Raw genomic sequence first — 17,633 nt, forward strand, 5'->3', positions numbered from 1 at the left:
TGTTGAAAGTTATTTTTACATTCTTATGATGCCATTTATCCCGTATGACCTTAAGCACTTTCACTTGATACTTCCATTTTTACGATTTAGGCTTTCATCGTATAAGTGTAAAACACTTATCTTAGACTTCTTCACCTTTTATGCCTATATGCAACCTTGTACACCGTAAGATCTCAAACCTTCTCAACTGACATCTTCGCTGTTATGATTTAACCACTCCTCACATGAGTGTAAAAAACCCTTGTTAAAATTTTCTCTTTACCCTTTATGCTCACACATGCCCGTATCAACATAAACCCTCAAAATTTCTTCTACATTGCTCCACTTACTTCATTACCTGGGAGACCGTAAGACTTCAAATTTTATCTTCCAATCATACGCTCTTAGCTTTACCTGTAGCATCGAAATATCTTGTAGCTTTCTTTTATTAATCCTTTATGCCTTTACGAGTTACCTTCCCCTCGTATGATTGGAGAGCCTTCTCAAATGATAGCCCACTCCTCCATTTACCCTTTCTCATAAAAGTGTAAAGAACCCTTTCATTTATTTCCTTTATTTACCATTTTATGCTTATACACTGAGACTGAACTCGTAATCACAGAGATAGGATAAAACAATCTTTCGCTCATATGCTCACCTTGCAAGCATAAGGGCGTAATGAAAAAACTTCTTTTTCCACTTATCAACGACAGAGATCTGATCCAATAAAATGAAAAAAATAACATCGTCACTGATTTTTTGCATGTGTAGAATTCAAAACTTAAGTTGTATGCCATACGGGTTGGGCCAATTTGAAATAGATGTCATGTCTTCATCTGATTTGCTTGCACCAGGGCCCATCTGACACTTCAATAGGTCCTGCTCGACACTTTTACTGCTAGAACAAGGCTTTATAGTTGTTTGTGAGCTCAAAAATGTATGCACGTAAACACATTTGAACCTTACTTTCGTTCTTATAGAATCCTTTTACCCGTAGAATCGTAAAAAGTTTCATGCACCCTTTCAGATCAAGCTTTACGCCATGTCGGGGTATCATGCCCTTACACTATCTATTGAAATGTATATGCGTAAATCATAACTCAAAACCTCTCTGCCCTTTCACTCAAACTGCTTACTATTAACCCCGTAATAAGATCTTCCAAAGTGCAATAGACCTTTACACTTCTTCACTTTAAGACCATTTGTATGATTGGGAAGCCTTTTGACACACCAATACACTATTATGAAAAACAAAAGCATATCCCCATAAAACATGCAATTCTTTACGTTGTTACGCTGCATTATGAAATACGACCATAGAAACAAAAAGAAAATGGTACTCTACTCTTACATGAAACACTACATCGTAAGACCGTAAAGGATGAAATTTAAGCACTTTACAAACCCTTTCCAAAAAGTTGAAAGGAAACCTAGGGTTTTTCATACTTAGGGAATTTTCATGGTTGTGTTAAGGGACAAACCTTGAGAATTTAATAGAGTTTGATAGCACATGAAACAGGGCAGACTAGGGCAACCTAAATTTTTAAAAAAAAATAAGGAATGAAGACTCTAATCTGCTTAATTCAAAAACCTAAATGATTTTTCACCCAAATTTTTAGAATTTTTCTATATTGTGAAAAATTAGACCAACATCATGGATAGATTAGATACATAGTTTAAAGGGAGCTTGTGATAGTGATGGGGTGATAGTGTAGGATTAGTTCCTAGTTTGGTTTATATCTTCTTGGTTTGGAGATCTTGGTTTCACTTGGTATTGACACTTTGGTTGTGTGAGTGTAGACCTGAAGGATCTTCATGTAGGAGATGGATTTTATGATGCCATAGGTGACTCAATACTATGGTTGAGTTGGAGTTCTTTTGGCATTGACATATTTATTGAGTGTTTGCACATGTTAGAAGTTTGTCTTAGATCCTGTTGCTGTAGAAGTGCCTTTGAAATTAGCATGGTGCACTTGGTTATCTTTATGGTGTGTGGAGATGATTCTTCATGGTATGTGGAGATGGTTTTATCCTCATGGTGTGTGAGGATGGTTAGATCTTGAGAACTCATGGGGTTCTTGGTTATCTTAATGGTGTGTGGAGATGGTTTTTCATGGTATGGGGAGATGGTTTTTCTTCATGGTATGTGGAGATGGTTGCATCTTGAGGACTTACAAGGTTCTTGGTAAAGCTATAGTTTATTCTTCCATTTCAAATGTTATCTTTGGTGTGAGGATGGTTTTATTATTATGTCATGGTATACTCTTGATATACATTTATAGTTTTGACATGTTATAGTATGTTCATATAGAGCATGTTATCTCTTTGGTTGAGATGGTTAGATCGTGTTATCATTTTTATGTTCCTTAGGCTACGGTTGGAACTTTGACATTGATCTTGATTTAGTTTTTTATTATTGAGTACATTGATCATAAGTTGGATACTTTATGATATTATTATGTTGCATTTGGAGTTGGCATGGATTGATTGGTTACAGGTGCTCATGGATACTTAGAGATGGTGGTGATGCTAATTTCTCTTGGATTAGAGAAGTATTTTTTGGGATGATTGATGATTTTAGTAGGAAGTCCAAGGGGCATTCACTTGATATGGACTTGAGAGGAGATTTATCCTAAATGAGTCTTGGTTGTAGACTTAGTTATCTTTATAAGCATTCTCATTCCCCACTCTTGGTCTACTCGACAGTTTCCTACTTGAGAGGTATAGCCCATTGTTTCTCTTAGGTGCATTATATTTATTCTTGTCTTTCATGAATATGGATCTTGAGCTATGGTACATGAGTTAGTTCTGGCGGGTTCATTTGAGAGATGGTTTAGCATTAATTATCTCAATTTTCATATGTTGTTATGTTGGTTGAGTTTGGTAGATGGTTTTATATTGCGCATATTTCTTATATTAGGAATGGTTTATGAGTTTTTTCTTCTTATGAGAAGTTTAAATCCATGATTAGTTATATGGTATGGTTTGGGTGGTGTTGTGGCTTTCTTGGGGTTTTCTAGAGGAGATCATACTTGCACAGTTTACATCTAGAGGTGTGTGTAGAAGGAAATGATACAAGTTATGATTTGCATGGTTTCTCTTTGGTCTTGGTTATCTTCCTAGATGTTCAAATTTTCTTGCATTAGATTTGAGATTGGTTAGAGATTGTGATCATTGGTTTTCTCATGTATGTCATGAGAGAGATGACATGGTTATTCCTTTAACTCTTTCCTTTGTTGGTTGTGGAGAACATGGGAGAGTATTGGAGATTTGTTACAAGAGTTGTTTTTGTAGATTATTGGTATATGTATTGTGGATGTCCTTGAGACTATATGGATTCACTTCTTTGAGATGTTGTGAGTAGATTGGTTATAGATTTGACATTATCTTTTATAGTGGAAGCTCCTTGGCATATATGTGCTAGGTATTGCTCTTGAGGCTTGTGATTGTAGGTTATAGATTGGATATGTCAATGATGTGAGATTAACTTGTTATACCTTTGGAGGTATGGATAGTTGGATGGGTTTGGCACTTGTTATGGGTGTTATTTCAACTATGGATATTCTAAAAACTACGGATGCATGTGATTACCTTTGGATTAGATTTTTTGTGCTTTGCATTTTAGGTGGTACAAGATTTTATGATCTTCTAATGCAATAGGTTGGGTAGCTTTCTCTTTGGATGGCTTCTATGTATATCTGGTGGCAGTTCCATAATAGGAGGTGAGATCATTCATGTTTGAGATGATAGATACTTTGATTTTGTCATGGGTACTAGGATGGAGCACTTGGTGTACTTTGATCCATGATGGTGGATGTGATAGGAGGGATTGTTCCCTTGTTTATTTATGTGGCTACATATTAACCCTATGCAATGTATACAACAAGTGAGAGATTGTTGAGATTATGATTGTTGCACACATTGCATAATATTGATATATTGTATTATTTTATGTTATTATGTAATTTTGCACCTAGATGGATGTGCAACATGTAAATATTCCCATGGGATATACTTGATGAGTTGTATTGTAACATTGTGATAATATTTCATATAATTATTTAATATTGGAGAAATTAATTAAATTTCCAATATTAAATGTTGGGTTAGTGGGTTAGGTAGCACATGGTTTTAGTACATGGTTTATGTAATAACACTTGGTGGTTTTGTGGGACTTGCTACTATATAAGTAGCCACAAGGGTAGTTGTTGATGTGTGAAGATAGATAGAAAGAAAGAAAAGAGTTGAGCAGGACAAGGCTTGATAGGTTAACCAAGGGAGCATTTGTGAAGGTTAGAAGCATAGCATAGGATGTGTGGATTCATGTTTGTTCACATGGATTTCTCAATTATGGCTATGGCTTTGAAGGTTTCCATGGTTGTATTGCGATGGTGTTTTTGCTAAATAATATATGGTGATGGATACTTTTAGAAGTTGGGTTTTTCCCTCAGTGAGGGTTTCTTAGGGTATATCTTGTGTCACAATTTTTGTGGGTATGTTGTTTATTCTCATGCATGTGAATTTTAGTTGCATATTTATTTTAGATTTATTATGGGTTATGTGGAAATAGCTATATTCTTTGTTGCAAATTTCCTTACAACATTATCTATCTATATAGTTGCAAGATTCTCTGCTAATCCCAAGGAGAATCATTTAATGGATGTAAGAGAATTATGAGATATCTAAAAGGAACAAAAGAGTTTGGTCTATACTACAAAAGAATCAAAATTTTGAATTGAAAGCCTACACTAGTGTTGATTGGGCTGGAAACATTGATGATAGAAAGAGCACCATTTGACTATGTGTTGAGCCACTGATAGGCAAATTGACCTCAATGTCAAAATCCTCCCCCTTTTTCATTAGTGACAAAAAAAATTATCAAACCAAAAAATATGAATACTCAAAATTAAAAGTAAAAAAAAAAACTTTCTTTATCACCATATTATGTCTTCAACTCAGTTTTGACTTCCTACTATTGTAACTTGCTAAATTACTCTTTAATTTTATTTTTCAGAATTACTTTTGTAAAGATATCTTCTACCTACATGTATATATATTTGCGGGTAAATGCACAAACCTATATCACCCTTTTATAAAGGAAAAGGCTAACAAAAGTATAATTGTTCATCTTCAATGACATAAAATTGGTACTATTATTTTGAATTTGATGATGAGGTTTAGGATTATGATTTTTAATAATTATTTGGAATAAGAATTTATAGATTTTCCTAATTTTTAAAGAAAACTTTTTACTTGTTGAAAAATGCTAAAAATTAGGGATCTAGTTCCCACTAGAAAACTATATGGAAATAAACTTATTTCCCTTCGATATTAGATTAGGTTGTAGATAACATATATAGCTAGAATAAACAAACATAAAAGTTGTCTTTAGACCTATCTTTTATCTTTTATAATGATTCAAATTTCAATTCACCTAAAATTGATAGTTTTCATCTCCCACCACATTTTTGAAACAAAAATATTCTAACCAAAAAAATAATTATACATTATTGAAGAGGAAACTTTCTTGTAGAATGCTATGTGATTTTTAATTTTTTTAATATGATTTAATATTTTTTCCTTTCTCAAAATTGACATCTTCTTGAGTGTTAAAATAAGTACTTGTGGAATTTTTTAATTACAATAGTATACTATATCTAATTAAAACACTATAAAATCTATATGAGAATATTCTTGACTTTGAGCTCTATAAAATAGTGTTTATATGTTAATAAAATCATATAATAAAAAATAGTAAGAGTTATTGAAACATTAGTTTTCTGAAATAATTTTATTTCTTTAGTAATTGGATACAAACTAATATAAAAATGCATTTAATAGACATTTCCAATTAGAAAAGTGTGAGACCATATATAAATTAGCTAGAGTAAATTTTTCTAGTTCATATATTTAAATAAAATTGATTTTTAGATAGAAATACTCAAATTTAGTTGTTGTAATAAGTCAGTCTAAAATGTGATATAGCTTTGTACTTTTACCCTTGCATATTACTATACTACTCCCCCATACATATATCTCCTAGATACATACATCTAGAGTATAGTTATCTTCTCATTTTATACAAAATCATCTCTCTCTCTCTCTCTCTCTCTCTCTCTCTCTCTCTCTCTCTCTCGATATATATATATATATATATATATATATATATATATATATATACCTCCCCATTTTCCTTTGCCAATAGTATTCTCTCCCTTTTTGACATAAATGCTAAAGATGTATAACATCTACAAGTTAAAACCAAAATGTGACAAGAAATTAGAATGTAGATTGAGAATTAGTCCCATAGTCTTGTCCCAATTCACTTACAATACCTTACTTGCATGCAAGGCTATTTGTACTTCTCCTAATAGTTTCATCATGTAGTCAACTATGGAGAAGTTGTTATCATGGATGAGATTCTGTGCATGTGCAACATACTTTTGTAGTGCATCCATGTTTGGAAAAATCATGCCCTGAATTTTTGCAAGTGTGGCCCTAATTTTGGCTTCTTCCATAAATAATTCTACCTAAATATTTTTTAGATATATGATCTTTGTGTAATGTACAGAAGTGTAACTTTGATCAAGTGATAGCTAGTGTGTAGTTTCCTTCATATCCTCATCTATTTTAGACAATTTATCCTTGATCTCCTTTATGAAGATAGATGTATCACTCAATTTGAAAAATAATGAAACAAAATTATTTATAGATGTTTCTAGTGTAGCAAGAATGTTAGACAATCCTATTTGATCTATTGCAATCTTTAGTGAAACTTTCTCTAACACTTTGTTTTCAAATTTTCTTTCAGCTCTTTGTAGCAATTTTTCTTGTCCATTCAAATCTTCATTATAATTGTCGACAATTTTAGATAACTAATCCTAACTAGGTTATTTTCTATCAACCTCAATACTCAGAGCATTGACAAATATGCTCTTTATGTCTCCGAGGACTTGATTTTTCTTCTTTTTCTCTTCTCTAAGATTTTGTTGCTTATCCCTTTTCTTTAAGAGTTCTCCCAAGGTCTCCATTTTATTAGGAGTGAGGATAGAGATATTCCAATTTGGAATAACAATGTCCTCATCTAGATCAATTTCTTCCCCTTCTTTTTTACCCTTAGCTTTTCAAATGCTAGAGACAATTTCTTTACCCTTATTGAGAACTTTAATAGTGCTTGGTTGAGAATACTTCGTGACTATCATTGCACTAACTTTGGATACACTTGGTATTGAAGAAACTATAGAAATAGATGGAATAGAAATAAATGTAGAGATAATGCTAAAAATAGGAATATCTTGTTGTTGCTTGGTCAAGCCTGATGTTGGAAGAACTTGTTGCTTGGCAGATGAAGTATTGGGCACTTCAGTCAATGTAATAGTTGCCAATATAGATCCAGAGATTGGTTGAGTGCTTGGTGTAGCAATGGTAACTACAACCAACTTGTTAGAAGTCTTATTTGATCTTGATTTTACTAAAGCTTTGGTTGGAGAATGAGGAAATGCAGTCATAACTAACACTCCAATCTTCTCTTCATCAGTTTCTTTAATAATCTATATCTCTAGAAGACTTTCCTCAGTGGCTTTCTATCCTTTGTCCTCATCATCAAGACCAACATCATCTATATCATCTTTTATTTCTTCTTCTTCTTCTTCTTCTTCTTCTTCTTCTACATCATCATCTTTACCATCTTTCTCATCAAACATGCACCACAAATTCACTAGGTTTATGCAACCCATAGATATTTTTCCATGCAATAGAAGTATATTGCACCATAGATTCAATGTCCTTAAGCAATATCAGACATGTGCTTAATTTAAGAGTGAGATTCTTCTCATTTTTCTTGAAGGATTCCTTCACCTCCTTTTTCAGCAATACTAGGCACAAGCTATCTCAAAGTTTGTTCATAGATGTCCTTAGCAGTTTTCATTGCACTGTCCCATCTAGGCTTAACTACCTCAAAAAGTTCATTTGAAATTTTTTGTGAAATCTCATAAGGTGAATATTTCCACTCGCCCAATTTTTCCATAATAGTATCCTCAATCTACTTGTTCTCTTCTTCACTTCTAGTCTCATACTTAAGAGACTTAAAACATTCCATGCCCACTCCTTCCATCTTCTTTAATTTTTCTTGAAGTGTAGGTGTAGATCTTTTGAAGATAATCTATTATGCTTCATCTTCACCTAAATTTAGCTTCTTCAAGGATTTTTTTGCTCTTCTTTTAAATACTACAATGAAAGACTCAGTAGGTTTGGTTATAATAACTTTCCCCTTCTTCTTGGCAGGCTCTTCCTTCTCAAATTTAGTTTCCTCTACTTCATCATCTTCCAAATCATATCCTTTTCCCTCGATAAGCATTAGAGAAGAGCTTGATCACTTGGTATTCTTTATTATTTTCTCTATCCTCTTCCTTCCTTTGGTGACTACTTAAGGTATCTATATCTCAAGCTCTATTTTGGCCTTTTCCTCATGATATGTTCCAAAATAGGTGGCTTTAGGATCCATAGGCTCATTCAATAGAGCTTTAATGATATCCTTAGTGTCATCAATGTTAACCTCATAATCCAGAGGCTTAACCCATGCCACTCTAGGCCTGACTACTTGAATATAAACTTTTTCACAGTCAACCATGAAACAAATATCTTGCTCATAGTCTTCTACAAGCTTCTAGGGTATCCTAAATCTTATTTTAGATATTTTCCTTGAATGACACAAAGTAATTATCCATAATGCTACTAAAATTCTTACCCATTTCTACTATATATTCAGTAATTTGGTATAATATTGGAACATCCTTTCTCCATACTATAGATCCTTTGGAAGGGAAAAACTTTTGAACAATGAAAAATAGACATGTGAAAAGAGAACCAAACTTACATGGGTTGTTCTTTTACACTCTAATGTTTCCATATTTTTGTAGAATTGGTTCAACAATAACTCAGTAAGGTTGAAAGAAAAGTTATTCTTTACCACCTTGTATGCCATATCAACAACCTCACACAACATGTTTTTCAATTGGCTTGAGTTGTATATCTTGTGAGAAATCACATGGATCCCAAACTTCAACTCCATGTGTATTAAACCACTTAGCTTCATGCCTCTTCATGCTTTGACAACTCTTCCCAACCTAAGGTTTTGGTGGTCTCATCTTTATTTGACATGGGTAATCCAGTGACTATATGTATCATCTCCTTTGTTATCGAGATAGGGTTCTCTAACCAAAATTGTCCATTGTGAACTCAACTCATAATAAATTTGATCCATTTGACTTGAAAGTCCTTCATATATGTAGAATATTTTTTAAGCCCTTTGTTTCCAAATGATTATCCATGGGTTTGAGAATGTTATCCACACATAACTAATTGAACACTTCATTGATTTTTTAGGGTTCCAAGTTCTCAGATTGAACAATGATAGAACAAATGAATATCATGGAGAAGAAGTACCTTGGGCGGAATTTATGATTGTGCTCTAGTAGGTTCTAATGTCTCTACAATTATTGGACTCAACTTGAATGCAGGAGCCTTGCAATCCACTTTGCGAAACAACATTTTTTATCCTTTCTTCACTTTTTTAGTCGAAGATGCCATCGCTTAGTAGGGTTTTGAAACTGGGAGAATCTTCAACAACAATAGCTTAAATCACTTGGAAACTCTAATTCCACTCTGCACTCTATGATTTGAAAATTTGTGGTGAAACAATGTGTTTGATTTCTTTCTTTTAATGAATTTTGTCTTTTCAATCACCATTAATGCTTTGTACATATACTCACTTGGTCAATAGGCTATCCTCCACTAAGTTTATTATTTAATGCTTGGATGACACCTTCAACTTAGTAGGGTCTCTTGACTTGACAAGAACTACCAACTTAGTGAACTTCAAAACTAAATAACATTATCACCATTTGGTCTAGCCTTGGTACTTGGTAGGGTTACAAAATCGGTGTTTGCATTATGAAATGATATATAACCTAACTATGCTCAATAAGGTCTTGAACGTTTTTATCAATTAGTGATCCTTGTGCATCTTGAATGCTAATATGGATATTTCTCTATGCTAGATGAAACATGTGTTAAATGACTTCTTCTTACTCATAGTTCCAATGATCTTCATAGGGAATTAAGTTGATATGTTTTCTTCACTCAACTCATTAACTTGGGTGTCATACCCTTCATGATTTTGGCTTGCATTTTTTAGAGATTTCAATATCCATTTCTACCTCATTTGTTTTCTTCTATTGTTAGCTTTGGCTTTCTTTACATCTTGAATTCTTCCTATGTTTATATAGTTCTTGGCAAGATGTCCAAGTTTTGTACAAATAAAACATCTCTTTGTAGTATCTTTTTTCCTCATGTGATGTTTCACATAATTTTCTCCAATGTTCCCAAATTCACCACAGTATTGACATCTACACCATTTGGTGTAATCCCATCCAAATATTTCTTTCACAACTTGTTCTAATAGGTTCCACTTATTGGTTTTTCATTCTGAAGATTCTTGTCCTTGTTTCTTGCAATTGTGACTTTTCCATGTCACTTGCTCTATGTCCATGCTTGTTGCAACTGTAACACTTTTCATTGATTTTTTCTTTACCATTGCTCCAACATTTTTTTGATGTATGACCTATCTTACCACAATAATTTCAAGTAGCTCTTTGTTCTGTCGAGCTCCTTGCTAAGATGATTCACCTTCTTCTGTATATCCTACTCCATCTTTACCTTTGTGTCTATACTAACTTTGATCATTTAATTGATTCATGTTTTCCTAAGATTCCATCATTATTTCATTGCTTTTGTTTTCAATATTGAGATCATTCTGTAGTCTTTTACTCTTCGTCCTTAGATTTATAAGCTCTTGATTTGCATCATTGAGTTGATCAATGTAGCCTGTTTGTTGAAGCGATAGTTGTTTAATTTCATTGTCCTTTTCGTCTATCACTTCTTCTGGTTTGTATTTTTCTTCCATGACTTCACATAATCTGATTGATTGGATTTCTTTCTCTCTTTTCAGCTCTTTGACTTCTTGAAGATTGTAATTCTTCTCCAATAGGTCTTTGATTATTGCATTAGCTTCATCTGAATTTCTTTCTAGACATAAGTCTTCAATTATTCTTTTAGTGTAAGAGATTGTCATCCATTTGTACTGCAAGATCTTTCCTTCTTTTCAATGATTGAGAGAGTTTCTCCTTTTCTTTCTTGAGTTGTCTAATGGCCAATACTAGATCCAACTTGTCATTCTTAATAGCCTTATCTAGCCTGTATACCTCCATTGCCTTTAATCTTATCCCAATCTATCAAACTTCTGATTTGCAATAGCTTTGGTACCAATTGTTGGAAATATAAGGTAGGCTAGGTTACTGAGAGGGGGGGGGGGGGGGGGGGGGGGGGGGGGGGTGAATCAAGAACCAAGAAAATCTTTACATTATTTCACCAATTAATCCTTCATATATTATTCTAATCTAATTGCATGCATGACAGAATGAAAGTGATAAAACAATCATAGCACTTTGACACAACATATGGTAACCTAGAAACCTTTCAATTAGAAAACAAAATTGGGGTGGGGATGATATGCACAAGCTTTACTAATGTATTATAAAGGTAACCAATTACAGCTTACAATTGACCACTTATGGTGATTTTCCCTATTAGGGGCAATAAGGACCATGAGGTCCACCTTGTTAAAGGATTTACAAACACGCAATGAAGTATGCACTTGGTTAGAAGATTTACCAAAAGACTATTAAGTCTACCCCATTAAAGGATTTGAATGATGTGCCTATTAGGATGAATCAATGGTTGATCTCTGATCTCCAACTTTGATTTACTGAATGAGATTCCTTGTATTGCAATGTTCACTTGGTTATAGTATATAAATCCATGTTGTCCCTTATACTACTTGTACCATTCTTCAATTCACCCTCAGCCACTCTGTATACATCTTCACATACATATTTGCATATGATACAATGCATTACATTTATACCAATCCAATTCATTACCTTCTAGAGTTGACTACAACACCAAATTTATCATAATTCTCAAAGTCTATCCAACTGCTATAACTTAGGTTCAAAAGAAAAACTCATTGATTTTTTGATACATGATAGACACTATCAATGCTTAGAAAACTCTAGCAATCAGTTGAAGTTGAAGCTCCATCCATACTCATCACTCTTCAAGTAGCTCAAACTCAGTCAGCACTATGTGACCCAGTGAACAATGGGAAACTCAGTAGCTGCATAATCACTTAGTTGACATTGCATGACACGGTCAACACTAGATTCACTGAGTTAACATTGTGAGCAAGGTAGACACTATAGAGCTTTTTAACACTACACAACTTAGTTAATAGTGGAGTCTTCATCAGATCCACTAGATAGCTCGATAGACACTGCTATGCTCAGTCTATATTGTAAACTGTCTCTAATGCTCAGTCGATGTTGTGTAGCTTGACATGAACTACAAACTATTTGTTTAGCTTAGTAGTAACTGAGACACTTGGTTAACATTGCTAGATGAATGATAAGCTCGGTAGCAATGGTAGAGCTTGGTGGCAATGTAACCATTTGACTAAGTGTTGATTCACTGATAGACAAATTGACCTTAATGTCAACACTCCCACCTACCCTTCTCTCCTATGCACTTCTTTGAGACTTTACATTAGTGCATAAGTCACAGGCAGTTCAATCTCCTCCACATAAGCATAGTCTCTAGTACCTCCATCCAAACGGTCACATGGCATTCTTGCCTTCACAAAATTATTTTTTTCTCATCCTTTATGACTTCACTCCATTCTAGGTTTTAGATCTCTCCTCCTCCCCCCCCCCCCCCCCCGCCCTCTCTCTCTCTCTCTAGATTATTAAAAATATGTCTAAATTGATATTTCATATTTCATCTATCAACTACCAAACAAAGAATAATCTCATAATACTAAAACAAGAAATGTCTATTTCGTAACACTTTTTTCCACTTTAACTTATTTATTATTCTAAATGTCCTATTTTAATTATTTTATATAAGGAAAAACATCTATTTCAAAATATTAATTTTTTGTTCTACTAATTATGTAATTTTTTGGGTAATTGACATATTAACCTTAATGGTATTCAGCTAATGATTGAAAAAAATGAGCCTCTCATTAAGAGATGAGTATTAATAGGATTGGTTGATTCTAAATTATATGAAATAATCATATAATTTTATTACATTATTAAATGAGATTTTATATAATTTTATTACTTTATTAGTATTGTATTGAACATATTGATATTATTAATTTTACCTATCATATCTTTAAATTAGTGTTATAGCTCATCTCTCAACTAGACAATGTATATTTTTATTATAATACGACAAAACAAAGCACTTCTCACCATATGCATGTACTAAAGATAGTTTATAATAATAAATTTACTAAAGATAGTTTGCAATAATAAATTAACTTTAATTATCTTTTAGTCCATCCCTGAATTAATCAACTACCCAATACATATAGACCAATATTATTATACAAAAGAACAAATATTCATGACATAGTATTCAGTTTTGAATATAAATTATTTACTATACTAAATATTATGCATTCTAATTATAATTATCTTTTTTCCAAAGAAAAAAGATCTATTTCAAAGTCTTGGTCTACGTATAAAACTAATTACACAATCTTAGGGGAAAGGACATTTTTTGTAATGGTATTAAGTCTTTCTTGCTTATGGTCAATAACACCACATTTTTTATTGACACTTAATTGTAATTTGTGTCTAGTTTCTTTTAGTTGTTTAGAATTTTTGATTAATTAGAAGATATTAAATATCAAGGATACATTTATTTTATGAAAAACAAGCATTAATTGCAAGCACCAACTAAAATTAGATATTTCTAAAAGTTTATAAAAAAAAGGTCTAAAATTTTTTTAAAAAAAACTTTCCCCAAATTTGTACATTAATTGCAACCGCCAACTGAAATTATATATTTATATATTTCCAAAAGTTTAATAATATAAGCCACAGCAGTTATGATCTCGGTGGATGCCAGTTCTTTCCCTTTCATAATCGAAGCCCTATAGCTAATATTTTAGAAAGACTTTCTGCGAGAAATTGACCTTGTAGAATTATTTGCTTAGGTGCTGCAAGAGCCAGCAATAATGAATTGCCCACTGCGTTATTGACTTAGTTGTCAAGCAATATCTAAGCAATTATCAAGTATGGAGCACATACTTTTCTACAACATTATTCATCCATTTCATTAGCACTTCCTTGTTAGTATAAATCATTTAAATGTGGGATTATACTCGTCCATCAAATTTGGTCGTTCATTTAGCTTTTCCTTAGGTAGCCTATCCTTTCGGTAACTTATCACATAAATCATTACCAAGAATCAACAATTATTTAAAAATTATTTTAGAATATTGTCACCACTTGATCTTTAAACTGGTAGTTGAACATGACAATTTGAATAAAGAAGGCTGAATATAATAACATAATATGCTAGATAAGCACATGATCGTTCAACTAATTCAGAAATATCTTTCATACGTAATATGCCCATCAAGCAGATGCATTATCCTCGTCGACATCGGACAGTAATGGGCAGCCCACCTCTCATTCGCATGGTCAGAGACACCACATAATCGGACACGCAATCCCATCATCAATCTCCAAACGGAAACTTTGAATAATTGAAGCCACAATAGATTTCATCTGTATGAACGCCATCTCTTTGCCCAGACATAATCGAGGTCCAGCATGGAATACTGAAAACTTGTATGGATTCTCTCCCACAAATTCCCCTTCTTTCTACCATCTCTGGGGATTAAACTGCAAACAGTCACTAACCCAAATACTTTCCATCCTGCCCATCGCATAACTACAGTAATTCAGATGTGTTCCCTTCTTCACACAAGTCCCGTCTGGTAAAACATCGTCTTTGGAGGCAAGTTTAGTATCAACAGCCACCGGCGGATAAAGCCGCATCGACTCGCACAGAGCAGCATGCAAATAATTCATATCCTTCAATTCCTCAAAGCTGAAATTAACCCCGTCTTCATCAGCTCTTGTGGAGCGCGATCTCTTACCTAATATATGTAAGATTTCAGCGTGGATGGCTTGCTCTACACTCTGGTGAGAGGAGAGAAGCCAGATAAACCATGTGAGAGCAGCAGAAGTGCTATCTCTGCCTGCCAAAGCAAAGGTCACCACCATCTCCTTCAAAAAATTATCCATCGCATCACTTGATTCCTGGCCCTCACTTTCCGACTGATCATCCGACCGTAATTCATGCACCGACTTGTTTGAAAGAGCCGCCATGAACCTCGAAAGCAGATCCTCTCTCCCAGTGCCTCCCGTACTCGGCGAAATCTCCTTCCTTCTGCTATAGACCACATCCATAGCGAATTTGTCCACAACATCAATAGCTTCCCGCAAACGCTTTTCAGAGCCAATGTTGAGCACGCGCATCACTCTCCACGAAAGTGAAAGAGCAGAATAGAACCTTCCGGCGCTAATTTCAGTGGCATCGTCAAAAGTCTTTGCAAATGGTGAGATGGGCATTGAGGGGAGTAGACAGGCAGGATCCACCCCAAACGCTACGCTACAAATATTGTCAAATGCAAATCTAAACACTCACCCGTTTCAGCTGCGTTGGTTAGGACGGGCACCAGCCGGTTCCCAATCTCCCACTGCACCGTCTCCACCACGAAGCTTCTGAGAGAGTTGGTGTTAGATTCGTAGCTTGCTGTCTTTCTTTGCATCTTCCACAGGTCACCGTCGGCATTGAAAATACCTCGACCCAAGAAATCGTGGAGAAGAAAGGTGAAGCGTTCTCCCTTTTGGTAGTCTTCAAATTTAGTTTTGAGAATATGCTCCACGTTTGCAGGATTTGCTGTAATGATATCTCTCCCCTGAATGTATTTGTTGGCATAATTTCCATGGTTTCTGTGAGCCATTGCAGCAATCTGTGACGATTTTTCAAGAACTCGAATGCGCAGCCGACAATGGGATAGTTAAGAAGGGCCTTGCAGGGCTTTTTCACGTTCTTTCTTCTTAGAAAACATAGCGAAAAGTACCCAACTAAAACAATGAAAACGCTTAGAAAAATAATATTCCGCAGCTATTCTCTGTAACAGATAGTATTCCGGTCAGATTCCGTCTGTACGTATTTGAGCACTCCGCTGGAGCTGTTCTTAAATATTATTCCTTTATCTTCGGTAGATTGGAAATTAATTGTTTGAAACGAAGGTCGATGAGATGTAGTTATTGAATTAAATTTCATAATATAAAGAGATGCACAGAGCAACGTGGAAGACCTGTAAGCCGTCAGTAATTCAACAGTTGTTGAGCAGACCGTGTTCCTTGCGGTTATCAATTGGCCTTTTCGTGTACAAGAAAGTCCCTTTCCAAAACTTTGTTTTATTAATTTTTTCTATATATGTCAGGCGTTCTTTTATCTAATTTTAAATATTTATTAGTTCGAGGATACTATTGCATTGATTAGATGCAATAGTGATTTGTAAATATTTTTGAAATATTTCCATATGTACTATAGTTTTGAGATTTTCATATATAGAAATGATTTAAGCAAAATTATTAGTAGGGAGTAAAATTAATTTTATATTTCAAAAGTTCAGATTATTTTAAAGAATTCCACATGTTAGGCATTAATGACAGGGTGTTGACATTGTACCACTTTATTTATTAAAAAAAAATATCCATGTACAAGTGCTTTAATTTTGAAAACTATATTATTATTACCAATGTAAAGTCTACACTATGAAATAAAATAGTTGAAAAAAATCTAAAACATCAAATAAAAATAATTAAAAAATGCTTCTTCATGACATGAAATGGGGTGCCAAAAGAAAGGTTGCCTTAGCATTGCAACTCCATAATTTAGTTAAGCTTTGACAAAGGACGGGAAAAATAACACCTGTAAGTAACATGCAAGTGCATGCAAGTACATGCAAGTAAAAAATTGTATATTAAAGACATATGCAAGAACATGAAAACTTCAAAACTTAGAGACATTTTCCCAAACCAAGAAATCACGTAATCAAAACCCTCAATGAAGCTTGTAATTTTCTACAAAGATCTTTGAAGACTAACCAAAAATGTTCTATTAAAAATCTCTAATGATTTTTATTTCAAGAAATCGAAAACCACATTTCTAGAAAAAATCCAAATCAAAAGAGGCTCGAATTTTTCTAAATAATTTTGGAAAATTCTATGAAATTCAATCAACCTACTCGGATACCATGTTATGGTAAATTTATGTTGTTGTAGTTGAGAGATGTCATGACACATTTTTTATGAAAAAAATGTGAATATCTAAAAGGTGATGAAGTTTGAAGCAGATTGATCAAAGGGCTAAAGAAGAATGAAAGGACACCCAAAAGAAAGCCCAAAAAATCCAAAAATAATATCAAATTAGATTCTGAATCCATTGGCTTCAAATTCGAAGCATGCAAAATGATGCACCTTGAAATAATGGAGACTAGCCTAACTGAGATCTATAAAAACCCACCAAGAATCTACATAAAGTTTTTCAAAAAGCTAAAGCACCTAAGAGTTTCAAAAGAAACCATAGAGAGAGAGAGAGAGAGAGAGAGAGAGAGAGAGAGAGAGAGAGAGAGAAGGTTTCCATATTGAATAGAGAAATAA

General features: G+C 33.8%; 1 pseudogene; it reads right to left on the reverse strand.

Moving 5' to 3' along the window:
* Positions 1 to 14,362: 14,362 nt before the first annotated feature.
* LOC149534446 (cytochrome P450 CYP94D108 pseudogene) lies at positions 14,363 to 16,080 on the reverse strand (annotated as a pseudogene).
* Positions 16,081 to 17,633: the final 1,553 nt, after the last annotated feature.

Source organism: Cupressus sempervirens, chromosome 10 (genome assembly GCF_028749045.1).
Source record: "Cupressus sempervirens isolate cs-2001-9-10 chromosome 10, ASM2874904v1, whole genome shotgun sequence".
Lineage (NCBI taxonomy): Eukaryota > Viridiplantae > Streptophyta > Pinopsida > Cupressales > Cupressaceae > Cupressus > Cupressus sempervirens.